Source organism: Hesperophylax consimilis, chromosome 17, assembly GCF_061612785.1.
Source record: "Hesperophylax consimilis isolate HC1 chromosome 17, BYU_Hcon_1.0, whole genome shotgun sequence".
Taxonomy (NCBI): Eukaryota; Metazoa; Arthropoda; class Insecta; order Trichoptera; family Limnephilidae; genus Hesperophylax; species Hesperophylax consimilis.
This window is the reverse complement of record NC_142852.1, coordinates 25406713-25420280: the sequence shown is the minus strand read 5'-3', so window position 1 is coordinate 25420280 and position 13568 is coordinate 25406713. Positions and strand designations below refer to the sequence as shown.

The window sequence follows — 13568 nt, the reverse complement described above, 5'->3', positions numbered from 1 at the left end:
ATCGTAGCGAATCTCAAATTTGTTGTGCTCTATGTAAAAAAAATCCAGCGGTCTATCGATGCCGGGCCTACAACCGCGCCCTTCATTTTGACTGCTTCGAACGGTATCACTTAGAGAATAATTATGTTAGATTTGGTTAGTTTTCCTCATTCTAGAAGGTTTTTTCTAATATATTGAATTTTTTGTTGTTTTGTGTATTTTCCATTGATAAATTGTATTTTCATTGAATTATAAACAATGGCAATTATTTATTTAAAATTATCAATATAAATCATACAGTTTACTGCATTTTACCCATACTTGACGTAAATTTTGCTTAGGGGGGTTACCTCCAAGCGTTGCGTTTAGGCATCAATTTTCTAGACGCTCCGGTGAGAGGGTGGGCGGGCGGAAAATTCTAAAACTAATTTTGGGCTCTCCTTTAAGTCTATACTATCGGGTTATAATGATGATTCAAGTTTAAAAAAATAAATCATGGAGGTAATGGGTTAAAAACAAAAATAAATTCGAAATAAATGAAAACAGAACCAACATTAGAAATAATAATGTATTTTATACCCCCCAAACGAACACAAAACAAATGCAAACACACTGCAGTTTCATTGGACCTCGTACTTTCAATCTTTTACCGAAAAATATTCAAGTGATTACTAAACTTCCTCAATATTTAAAAGAATTAAAATTATGGCTTTTCGATACAGCAGTTGAAACTTTTTTTATTTAATTTGTATCAATTTTCGTTTCTCATAAAATATTCACCATATATTACACTAAACACTTGTAACTTCATTATACACTATTATAAATACTTTTTGTACAAACCGCTTAGACAAAATGTAATCTTGTTTTTATTTTAAATGCCCATAATTTGTTTATTTCTAGGAACAATAAAATAATAATTTAAATATATTACCCACGCACAGGCTGCGCCTTAGTGGGTTCCCATTATTCGTATTGATTTATATAATATTGTATGTAATTAATGTAAAAATTGGGAAAAATAAAGGAATTAAAAAAAAAATTAAACAAATTAGAAAATAATTGATTGAATAACACCTTTTGGGGAAAAGGCTTTAGTCGGATGTATTCGGAGGAATGAATGTGACCATAAACAAGGTGACAGTTGGTTTAGTGTTGTTTGGCATATTTTTATATTTTTTTTTAATTGTACAAAAGAATATTTTTTCAATTACAGTACAATTTTACATACGTCAGCATTTAGCTAGATGACTATTCAATAATTGTTTTAAGTCATTTAGAGAACAGTCACTTACATCCAAATTCATTGCAAGTTTATTTAATATCATAGCATCCCAAGAGAAATGAGCTATCTTGCTTGCTTTCCGCCCATATATTGGCAGTTGGTACCACTCGCGTGGAATGACTGGCAAATTGTGGTGAATATGAAATGTTCATTAAAAATCATTATTCTTAGTTAAGATCTTCTTAATAATAACCGTTCTTATTAATTACCGTTATTAATTATCATATGATGAATACGTATGTTAACAATATGTATGTATTCAAAAGTCACATGATGAAAATGTTTTTTTCTTTGTGTTATCTGGTCGCCATGAAAATTATAATAATTGTCTATGACTTCATTCTTGTCTATGCATAACCTATAAATATTTTTGACATGTGCTTTCTTCTCCGAGAGCCGTTTCTTCCTGTTAAACATACTATCCCACGCCTGTGATGGTTATTGGTAAAGTAAGTACTCATTCTTATATTCATCGCTATTTATTTGGTAGCTGCCGTTATTCCAGTTTAGTTAGGGAATCATTGGGCGTTTTGTCACAGTAGAATGTTTAAACTGTCAATTTGACGTCTACCAATTATTAGATTAGTATTTAGAAGGCATTTATTACAATTACCCAACAAAAAACATATTGTTAACAGATATTTTGTTAAAAGCGGAATGGCGGTAAACATTGTAAATATATAAATATAGTTTTTCCACGAAAAACAACGTTTCTCTTAACCGTTGTCATATCTTCAAGGTTTTAAAATATGTGTTTTGGCTACGACTTCGTTATTTTGACAGGATATTCCAAGCGAAACCACATTTAATTTTTTTAATGTTTTTTTTTATTCTAGATAAAATAAAATTACATTTTCACTTATTTAACTAGAAAAAACTAATACATTACATATTAATATATAACATTACGATTTTATTCACGATCATTTTTTTGTTGACTGAGCATAAAACTGAACAACTTTTTTTAAAATTTACCTACACTTTTTTCATTTTTAATTTCGTCTGGGAGGCAATTATATATGTTGCTCCTCTCGAAACCAATGGATTGCTTGCTGTAATGAGTATGTATGGAGTTTAAATGTATTTTTTCGTGTTGCCGTGTAAAGTGTGTGTGCACTTGGTACGTTTTAATGATTTCTGTATTTGGATGTATGAGTTTATTATTTATTTTGCATATAAGGAGACATGTATAATATTCATAAAAAGTTTCTTAATGTTAATAGTTTTGTTTCCATGCATAATTTTTCTGTTGATGTTCTCGGTTTAAAGTGAAATAGCTTTTTGACTACTTTGTTTTGTTTTACGTGTAGTTCATTTCTGTATGTTTCATTGGTGGCCATCCCAATAAATCTGCACTCATGTTCCACCGGGCAAACACGGTTGATCAAATAACCTCATTTCTAAAAAAGAAGAAGCCCGATCTAGAATTTACGGTAGAGAAACTCGTTACGAGACATGAGAGGTATGCCTCTTTCAAAATAGGAATTCTGGAAAATAGTTTCCATTTTTTCCTGGACCCCATGATCTGGCCTGAAAACGTGGCCTTCAACGAATGGTCATTTCGGAGGCCACGACCCAAAACCAAGATGGCCGACACCAACATGCACGAAAACCGACAATAGTGAAATCTACCAAAACGTCAGAAGTTTAAATAATAAAATTTTAGATTTTATGACCAATGTAATGTGTCAGAAACCACTTCTGGTTGCTCTTACTGAAACGTAGCTAACTTCGGGCACGTATTCCGCCGAGCTATTCGGAAATCTATACCACGTATACAGGAAGGATAGAGGCAGTCGCGGAGGAGGGACACTCCTGGCCCTCCGAGCTGACAGCCACTCACACGCTGAAAGACTGGAATACACGGAAACCCAAGGTGAAGACTTGTGGGTGAAACTATCATACAGAAATGTTATCATATATATATGTGTAGTATACTTTCCTCTTAATACAAAATCGGAATAATATAAATTATTTTATGAGAAAATCATTAGTGAAAGTGCAAAACTACAATCTAAAAATATTATTATCTTCGGTGATTTTAACTTTTCGTTAGGGAAGAACCCGAATGATGTTTACGATTATTTTTGTTCTTTTTATGATTTGACACAAGTAAACACTGTTTATAACATTAATGCACGCAAGTTAGACTAAGTATTAATTAACATACATTCCAAAAATGCTGTTGTCCGTCGCCATGATTCTCCACTTGTCAAAGAAGACCTTAATCACCCTTCACTATCATTCACACTCGAGTACATAACAAAAACCCAAGAAAAATCAGACATACTGCCCCCGGACATAAATATGGGTTGGATTTTCAACGAAAACTCAGATCATACACTTAGAAATGCCTTAGAACAACATAACTGGAATCATTATGACTGCCTCGATTTAAACCTAGCTGCTGAAATGTTTTATAAGCAGCTCAATAATATTTTTGACTTTTGCTTAAAGAAAAGATCCACACGTATGCTCGGAGATGATGTACAATATCCAAAATGGTTTACTGGAGAGACCATTCATCACATATGAGAGAAAAATAAAATGCACCATCTTTGGAAAAAAACTAAATCGGAACATGCCTTAACAAACTTTAAAAAAAAATCACGAAAATTATTCAAGCAGTTAATTGGAAAGACCTACACTGACTTGACACGTGAAGCAGAGAATAGTATTATAACAGACCCCACTTGATTTTGGTCTTACACGAACGATAAACGCCGCGTCTGTGACAAACTTAATCACATGACCTTTAATGAAAATCAATACAATGAATATTCTGAAATCGCAGAAGGTTTCGCAGATTATTTTCAATCAGTATTCAGCGACAATATTCCCAAACTTGACATTTCCTCTATAGCTTATTCGTCACACAATGCTTTACCTGTTCAAATTCACGAAATTAACGATGATGATATTGTTGCCGTTTTTCACAAGCTAAAACCTAAATACTCTGTCGGTCCAGATTTTATACCACCCATCATACTCAAAACATCTAATTCAACCTCTAAAGCACATTTTTAACTTTTGACTTCGTAATAATACCTTCCCTGAAATGTGTAAACTAAAAAAAGTCACGCCTATACACAAAGAAGGCAAAAATCGGCAATCGATAATTACAGACCTGTAGCTGTCTTATCAGCACCCGCAAAACTTTTAGAAACCATAATTTACTCACAGATATATAATCAAACAAAACATACACTCACCGAGAATCAGCATGGATTTCGCCCCGCTCTATCACCCTCAACAAACCTTATGAATCTCACCACCTATATAAATAAATCGTTTGAAAAATTTTTACATTTCGATCTGATTTATACAGACTTCGAAAAAGCATTTGATAAATTCGACCATGATTTTTTACTAATAAAATTGAGTGAAATCGGATTCTCTCAGGATTTTTTTCTCTTTCGTAGCTAGCTACTTACACAATTGTCGTCAGCATGTCAGTACACCAGTTCTCTCACGAATACAAAACTAACTCCGGGATTCCCTAGGGATCGAATCTAGGACCCCTCCTCTTTCTTTTATTCATTAATGATATGGGCAAGACCATTAACCGCTTAAAATATCTCCTCTTTGCTGACGATATCAAATTTTTCAGAGCTATCAAAAGTTGTATCGATTCCATTCTTCTGCAGAATGATCTTGATTCTCTTGTCAAATGGTCGGAATTAAATAAATTACCATTCAGCATCCAGAAATGCAGTGTAATTACATTTACAAGATGCAAAGATACATTTCTATTTCCATATCACATTAATAAAAACTTATTAAAACGCAAAAACTAAATTCGTGACCTTGGGGTTATCTTCGAAGCAAATCTCTCTTTCAAATCCCACATATCTGACATTGTCTCCTTCGCCAACAAAATGCTTGGATTTGTTTTTCGTAATGCGAGATCATTTACTAATGGAATTGCAATACGGAGAACATATGAAGCACTTGTCCGCAGCATCCTGGAATACAGCTCCATTATTTGGCCCCCTTCTGAACAAAACCATATCTTAGAAATAGAAAAAGTACAAAAAAGGTTTATGCGTTACCTGTATATGAGGGAATATACATAGGTACTATCCATTCCTTTATTCATCCTTGTTCTTAACAGGAATGCTCGATTTCAATACATCAGAAGCCCGCAGAAAAATATTTTTAGGCAAAAACTTTTTTAAGTTAATCTCTGGTACACTACACAATCCGCCTATGCTGAAAGAGGTTAACTTTTATGTCCCTAACAATTATACTCGAGGGAGAACCCATGCACTCTTATATGCTCCGAAAGCGAGGACTTCTGCCTATCAGAACGCGCCAATAAACAGAGCGACTCAACTGCTTAACGATTCTGCATAAGCCATCGACATTTTCAGTGTCACCTAAAGACAATTCAGTAACTATCTTTTAACACATGTCACAAAATCGTAAAACTGCCTCTGTAAACTTTTTACTTTGTAATCCTCTCCATGATATATTGGTGTATAACCGTTTTATGGAGAACACGAAAAAAAAATAAAAAATATGCAGATTTCAATCAAGTAGTTTAAATGTGAATGTACGAGGCTATAATATAGACATTTTTTAATTTAATTTGGTAACAGATATTATATACGGCTAAATACGCTAATTAAAGGGTTGATTTTATCAATAATATTTTGAATATGCTGTTTAAAAGTTAGGTGTTTATCAATGCACAGCCCAAGATATTTCTCCCGTATCTGGATTTGCAGGTTGTTTTATTCAATTTTTAAGGGTAATTAGTATCCCGTTTTAATTTAACTTGTAATTTTTATCATTTTATTTTATTTTAACAATGTTCTGTTTCAGATATATTTTTGGGGTTAAACCAATAACCAAACTCTACCAAAGCAGACCATGGATCTACTGAAGCCAGATACTACATCCATCAAGACGGAACTAGGGCTCCAGGAAGAAGATGGAGGTGAAATTGCATTTTCTGATTTAGATTTCGACCACCCAGCTGTAACGAAGGAATGCTCGCAATATGCGGAGAGTACTCAGACAGCCAGTTTGTTGCATTGCATACGTGTAAAATATAGAACTTTAAATTCCGATGTCCGGAATCAATGTCTCTTTTGAAATGTCGTGCAAACAGGACACACACTTGTGCATAACATCCTTTCTTATAAAACATGAGCTGTATTGGATATTTACCTTAATATGTGTCCTTGCCGGAAAATACCAAAATGCAGCACTCATTAAACTTTATTATATTATTCATAATAGGTTGTCGGTTCCTCGATTTTCACCTAATTTTATTTGAGATATGATGTGAATTACACGTATTATACGTTAAAAAAACAAATATTGATTGGAGAAATAATATCCCATTGACCGAAAACAACCAAACTCTCTACTACAGGTGCTCTAGAGAAATGTTTTTCCTTCTTGAAGAATCGGTCCCTGAAGCGAACATCTGAGGTCATTTTTTTATCTTAATTTTACCTTGTTGTTCAATGATATTTATTTGTAAAAGAATATTTTTTTTTTTTCAATTAAAAAAATTCTCGTTAATATCAATTTGACGAAGATACAGGGCTGGCCCTATGCGGGCGCAATTGGTGCAGTTCGCTCCGGGCGTAGAATACTTTTTTTATTTTTTTTTTTTTTTTTTTTTACCGACTATATAAAATAATTGTTACATACAAAATATAATGGTGAAATTAAGTATAAAATATTGTATTTCTTAGTCCTCCTCACTAGGGGGTCCTGTGCCGAGGCGGACTAAAGTTATTTAAATATGGTTTGTTTGTCTTCTATGTCGTTTTTAGTGTCTTCTATGTCGTTTTTAGTGTCTTCTATATCGTTTTTAGTGTTTTCATTAGGGTTTTTTCATTGACCTCTTTCAGCCATATTTTTATTAATGATTTGTATTCATTAGGATTTTTTATTAGTTTTATGTCTTGGGGAAGGATGTTATGGAGTTTTGTTGCAAAGTATGTATAGTTTCTTTGTCCGAATGTGGTTTTATAACTTGGAATATTTTTTATATCATTTTTGTTCGATCTAGTGTTATGCATACACAATCTAGTAGAGGATTTGTTATTTTTGAAGAGCTTCAATAATATATTTCTGGCATATATTTGCTGTACATTTGGTACGTCAAAGGAATTGAATATTTCAATTGAAGGCGTTCTAATTGGTACTTTCAATATGGTCTTTATGATTCCTTTTTGAATCGTATTCAGGTTGTGTAGGTACGTATCTGTAGCAGATCCCCATCCTATGATTCCATATTCAATTCGAGAATGACATAATGCGTAGTAGACCTTTTTCATATCCTTTTTATTTAATACGTTTCTTAGATTTTTAAAGAAATATATAAGGCTTGTGAGTTTTTCCGTAATACCTTTGATGTGTAGGTCCCATCTAAGATTTTCGTCGATTATTACTCCGAGATATTTTATGTTTGGTGTTTTTTCGATGACGGGGCAGTAACATTGTATATTATTTCCATGGCATTCGTGTAGTTTTAGTTCTAGTGATTTTATTGGTTGGCTCCTTGCGTTTATTGAAAATGTTATATATTTTGTTTTGCTTATATTAAGGGTAAGCGAGTTGATTTTAAGCCAATTTTGAAGTGCACTAAGCCCCTTTTCAGCCTCATTAAATGTATCCGTCCAATTTTCTTCTTGAAATAATAAAACAGTATCATCAGCAAAACTTATTATGTTTCCTTTAATGGTAAGGTTAGTTAAATCGTTGATATAGATAATGAATAGGATCGGTCCCAGTACACTTCCTTGAGGGACGCCATAGTTTAAAGATAGTAGTTTGCTCTTTTGTTTGCCAATTTGTACTTGTTGTTCTCGCCCTGTTATATATGACTCTAATAAGTTCATTGTTGTTTCGGCCATTCCTATTTTTTTTAGCTTAGTTAGTAGTATTTTATGGTCTATTGTGTCAAAAGCTTTTTGAAGATCTATGAATAAAGCCAAACACTTTTTCCCTTCATCTATGTTTTTTTATGGCTATGCTTGTTAGATTTTCTATGGCATCATTGGTGCTTAGATTTTCCCTAAAGCCATATTGGGATGGTGATAATAATTTGTTTTGTTCAAGAAAATGAACAATTTGCTTCTTCATTACAGTTTCCAAGATTTTTGAAAAGGAGCTTAAGAGACTTATGGGTCGGTAGTTATATATATCCTTTTTGTTACCACTTTTATGTATAGGTATAACTGTTGCTTTTTTAAGGCATGAGGGGAATACATTTGTAGATATAGACAGATTGACCAAGTATGTCAAAGGGAAGGTCAGTTCATTTTGGAGTTGTTTTATTGTTTTATTTGAGATTATATCATTTCCCGATGATTTATTAACATTGAGGGATGCAATTGCGTTTCTGATTTCAGTATTGGTTACATTAGTTAACTTTAATTTATCTATCTGGTTCATACTTTCCTTTTCTTCTGGTAAAATGCTAGTTTTTGGATGTCTGATTTGCTTTGCCAATTTTGACCCTATATTTGTAAAAAATTCGTTTACGTATTCGAGAATTTTGTCCGGATGCTTTTCGAAAGAGATTTGGGTATTTTCAATTGTTAGTTCATCTATGTTTTTGTTATGGGATGATTTTGCACTTGTAATTTCATTAATGATCTTCCATAATTTGCGTGGGTCATTGTTACATTCGTCTATTTTTTTCTTATAATAATTTTCTTTGACATTGCGTACAACATTTTTGCAAATATTTCTGTATCTTTTATAATATCGTTGTATAAAAATATCACAAGGATTTAATCTAACTTTCCTGTGTAGTTCATCTCTTTTTCTAATGCAATTTATAACGCTTTGGGTTATCCATGGTTTAAGATGTTGATTTTTATGTGAAATCTTTTTTTCTATTGATTTGGTATTTGACATGATGGTATGAGTTATATATTCAATGAATTTACTCCAGGCACTATTTGTATCGAGGTTCTCCAGTAGGTTTATCCAGTTTGTATTTAGTAATTGTTGTTTTACTTCATTCCATATGGTTTCTGTCTTCTGCACGATAATTGGGTAGGGCTGCGATCTTTGTATTTCCTTTTTTGTTATAGATAAAATTGTTGTATAGTGGTCGGTTATAGTAGAGGTGAATATGATAGAGTTGGTTGGTTTAACAGTCTTGCTGAATATGTGGTCGATGCAAGATTTGCTGTCATTTGTAACACGCGTAGGTTTATTTATCAAACTTTCAAGTCCGTGGGCGGCCAGTGTTTGCAGATAATCAGTTCTATTTGGATGACCGTTTTCTAGTATGTCAATATTTATATCTCCGATGAGGAAGACATTTTTTTTGTTTTTTAGAAGATTGAGTTCATTAGAAAGCGTTTCAAGAAACTGATTAATATTATTTGTAGCTGGTGATCGATACAGAGCTAATATAGTGGTTTCATCACCCACTTTGATTTTCAAACAGTTTGCATTTGGGTAATTTATTTCATTGACTTCAGTTTTAGTGTCATCTTTAATGTACACTATCACACCATCATTTTTTGTGTAATTCAAATTGGTTGCATATGAGGTGTAATTATTAATATGCAAGGGTGAATATTTATCCTTTATCCAGCACTCAGTGAGGATAATTATATCAAGATTAATTTTTAGATTCTTAATTAATATCTGAAGTTCATCGAAGTTTTTGTTGATACTTCGTATATTTTTTATTTAATATATTAAAATTGTTTTTAAGAGTTAGCAGTTCATCTGGTTTGTTTGTAGTTATTGTTTCCTTATCCATGTTCTCAGTAGGTATTTCAGTTTGGTGTGTTCAAGTAAGTGATTTGTTATATTAATTTATCGAGGTCGTCCAGATGATTTACGTACAAAATTTTTTGATCATGACCCTTACGAACCATTATTTTCCCATTTTTGATCCAAACAAATTCATAATTTTTTTCTTTGGCTAGTTGCTTTGCTATCCAAAGCAACTCTTTTTTGTAGGGACTTATTACTTCACCTATGTACACTTTTTCGTTTGTCAAATCCTTTAGTAAATTAAGGTCCATTTCTCTTTTTTTAGATAGAAGGATTTCTTTTAGTTTAATTTCTGTAAATTTTACTAGGATTTTTGGCGGAGCATTAAGTCTTCGGTCTGTAGTTCTGGTTACATTGTTTATATCAGCGTGTTTGATTTGAACTCCAGCTGCAGATGCGACTTTTTTTATAATTTCCTTCAGTTGTTCACCATTTCTTTGTGGAATTCCTGCAATTTCTAGGTAGTGCAGATTTGATGTATATTCAATTTCATCTAGTCTTAGTTCCATTTTTTTTACTGTAGCGTTTTTTCCCACTTGCTCTTTTTTCATATTTTCAAGTTCGTTTTGGATTGATTTATTTTGGTTATTATTTGTATCCAGTTTTTTAATAATTTCGTCATATTGAGCACTTATGTACTCAATACTTTTTATAGATTCCGTATTCTGACATTCAATTTTTTGAATTATATCCTTTTTTAAAGAATCAAACTTTTTGTCGATATAATCAAAAATTTTATCCATAGTTTGTTTGTCCTCTTTATCAAGGTTTGATTTATTGCTACGTGTTTGGGTATTAGACATTTTGTTCACGGTTTGCAAGAAAATTGGGTTCAAAAATGCCCCCACTTCAATTCAAATTCAAAATATTGTCTCTGGTTTCAGTGACAGCCAGAACAATATTTCATTAGGTTTATGTCTATGGCTTTAAATGTCACTTGTTACGCTAATAAGATTTTGTTTTTAGAATCACTGTTATAATAGATGTGTTCACACTTTGATTATTTAATAATCGGAAAACGATCCACTTTTTGAATGTGATACAATTAGTTTTTGTATGAAAATCACAATGTAGATAACGATTTTTAAAGCTTTTTGTAGGACGAGAAATTTGCTTGCTTAATTGAAAACTTAACCTTACACATCGCCCTTGATATTATTTTTGATAAATACCGCTCAACAAATAACACAAATCATCATTTTAATGATTACAGTGATATCCTGCCTCGGCGTGTACTAATTTAGACTGTAATGGCAGCCAAAATTAAATTCGCGCCTGGCACCGTTTGGTTAGGGGCTGGCCATGCAAAGATTCATTCTATTAACTGTCCTTTTTTATTCCAGAAAACATTAATGTAAAGACAGTCACCACAAACGCAGATCTTGGACCCCGACAAGAAAGTGAAGTGGCGCTTACTTATATGAAAGTTGACATAGACCTGCCGGATGTAAAAGAGGAATGCTTAGAACGCTTTGGAAGAATTACCAAGGAAGCAGGTAAAACCAATTTTTCACTGTAAACTTGAACGATTCGGACTCCTATTTTTTTTAACCTTTCTACGAACTTACTTCGCTTATTAACTCTAAGTTTAGGAAATAAGTTTAACTGAGTCTTTTTCACCCATGTTATTTTTCAAATTTGTCGACAGATCTTCAGACGCAATTTGTGGAAAACGGATTCACTCCTCCCCATCACAACTACTCCTCCTGTCCTAAGTCAAATTTTGCAATAAACGTACGCAACCATGTAAGAGAAAAACCTTTTACATGTTCCTTGTGCAACTATGCATGTAATCATAAGGGTCATTTAAAGAGCCACATGCTGATTCACAGTGGAGAAAAACCTTTTTCATGTTTGGAGTGCAACTATGCAAGTTATCAACAGGGTAACCTGAAGACACACTTGCTGACTCACAGTGGAGAAAAACCTTTTTCATGTTCCATGTGCAACTATGCGTGTTCTCAAAAGGGTCAGCTGAAGAGGCACATGCTGATTCACAGTGGAGAAAAACCTTTTTCATGTTCGGAGTGCAACTATGCATGTTATCAAAAAAGCGAACTAAACGGACACATGCGGATTCACAGTAAAGAAAAACCTTTTTCATGTTCCGTGTGCACCTATGCATGTTATCGAAAGAACGACCTAACGACCCACATGCGGACTCACAGTGGAGAAAAACCTTTTACATGTTCCTTGTGCAACTATGCATGTAATCATAAGGGTCATTTAGAGAGCCACATACTGACTCACAGTGGAAAAAAACTGTTTTCATGTTCCGTGTGCAACTATGCGTGTTTTCGAAAGGGTCAGCTGAAGGGGCACATGCTAATTCACAGTGGAGAAAAACCTTTTTCATGTTCGGAGTGCAACTATGCAAGTTATCAACAGTGTAACCTGAAGACACACTTGCTGACTCACAGTAGAGAAAAACCTTTTTCATGTTCCATGTGCAACTATACGTGTTGTCGAAAGGGTCAGCTAAAGAGGCACATTCTGATTCACAGTGGACCAAAACCTTTTTCATGTTCCGTGTGCAACTATGTGTGTTGTCGAAAGGGTCAGCTGAAGAGGCACATGCTGATTCACGGTAGAGAAAAACCTTTTTCATGTTCTGTGTGCAACTTTGCATGTAATCATAAGAGTTATTAAAGAGCCACATGCTGACTCACAGTGCAGAAAAACCTTTTTCGTGTTAGGAGTGCAACTATGCATGTTATCAAAAAGCGAACTAAACGAACACATGCGGATTCACAGTAAAGAAAAACCTTTTTCATGGTCCGTGTGCACCTATGCATGTTATCGAAAGAGCGACCTAACGAGCCACATACTGACTCACAGTGGAGAAAAACCTTTTTCATGTCACCTGTGCAACTATGCATATAATGGAAGGGGTCAACTGATAAGCCACATGCTGATTCACACTGGAGAAAAACCTTTTTCATGTTCCGAGAGTAACTATTTATGTAGTCAAAAAAGCCGTTTGACTACCCACATGCTGATTCACATTGGAGAAAAACCTTTTTCAAGTTCTGAGTGCAATTATTCATTTTCTCAAAAGAGCAATTTAAAGAGCCACATGCTGACTCACACAGGAAAAAACCTTTACATGTCCTGAGTGCTTTAATTCATTTTCTCGAAAGGGCACTTTAAAGAGCCACATGCTGACTCACAGTGAAAAAAAAACATTTTTCTTGTACCTCTCAGTGCAATTATTCATGTTCTCAAAAGTGCAATTGAAAGAACCACATGCTGACTCACACAGGATAAAAACCTTTTACATGTATATAGAAGAAAAATTATGTCAATCCATAAAAGATTTCAATAAACCTGCCATGAAAAAGGATTAAGCCTATTTTTTGTAAACATTAGAATCATAGAAAAAAACATAGATGAATTAATAATATCATTAAAAGAGTTAAATTATTTTCCGGGATGCATACGCATAGTGTTAACAGAAACGCATTCAGCCGGGGAATTGAATCATACTCTTCCGGGGTATTCATATTATACAACTATAACAAAATTAAACAAAAACTCT

The 13568-nt window shown here is 33.5% G+C and overlaps 1 long non-coding RNA gene across 1 annotated transcript; it reads left to right on the top strand.

Annotated features, from left to right (window-relative positions):
* The first annotated feature begins 1599 nt into the window (after positions 1-1599).
* On the top strand, positions 1600-13356 carry LOC149416333 (uncharacterized). The gene is made up of 4 exons (XR_016303531.1): positions 1600-1713; positions 6092-6206; positions 11374-11526; positions 11679-13356. It is a non-coding gene; the product is annotated as an uncharacterized LOC149416333 (long non-coding RNA).
* Positions 13357-13568: the final 212 nt, after the last annotated feature.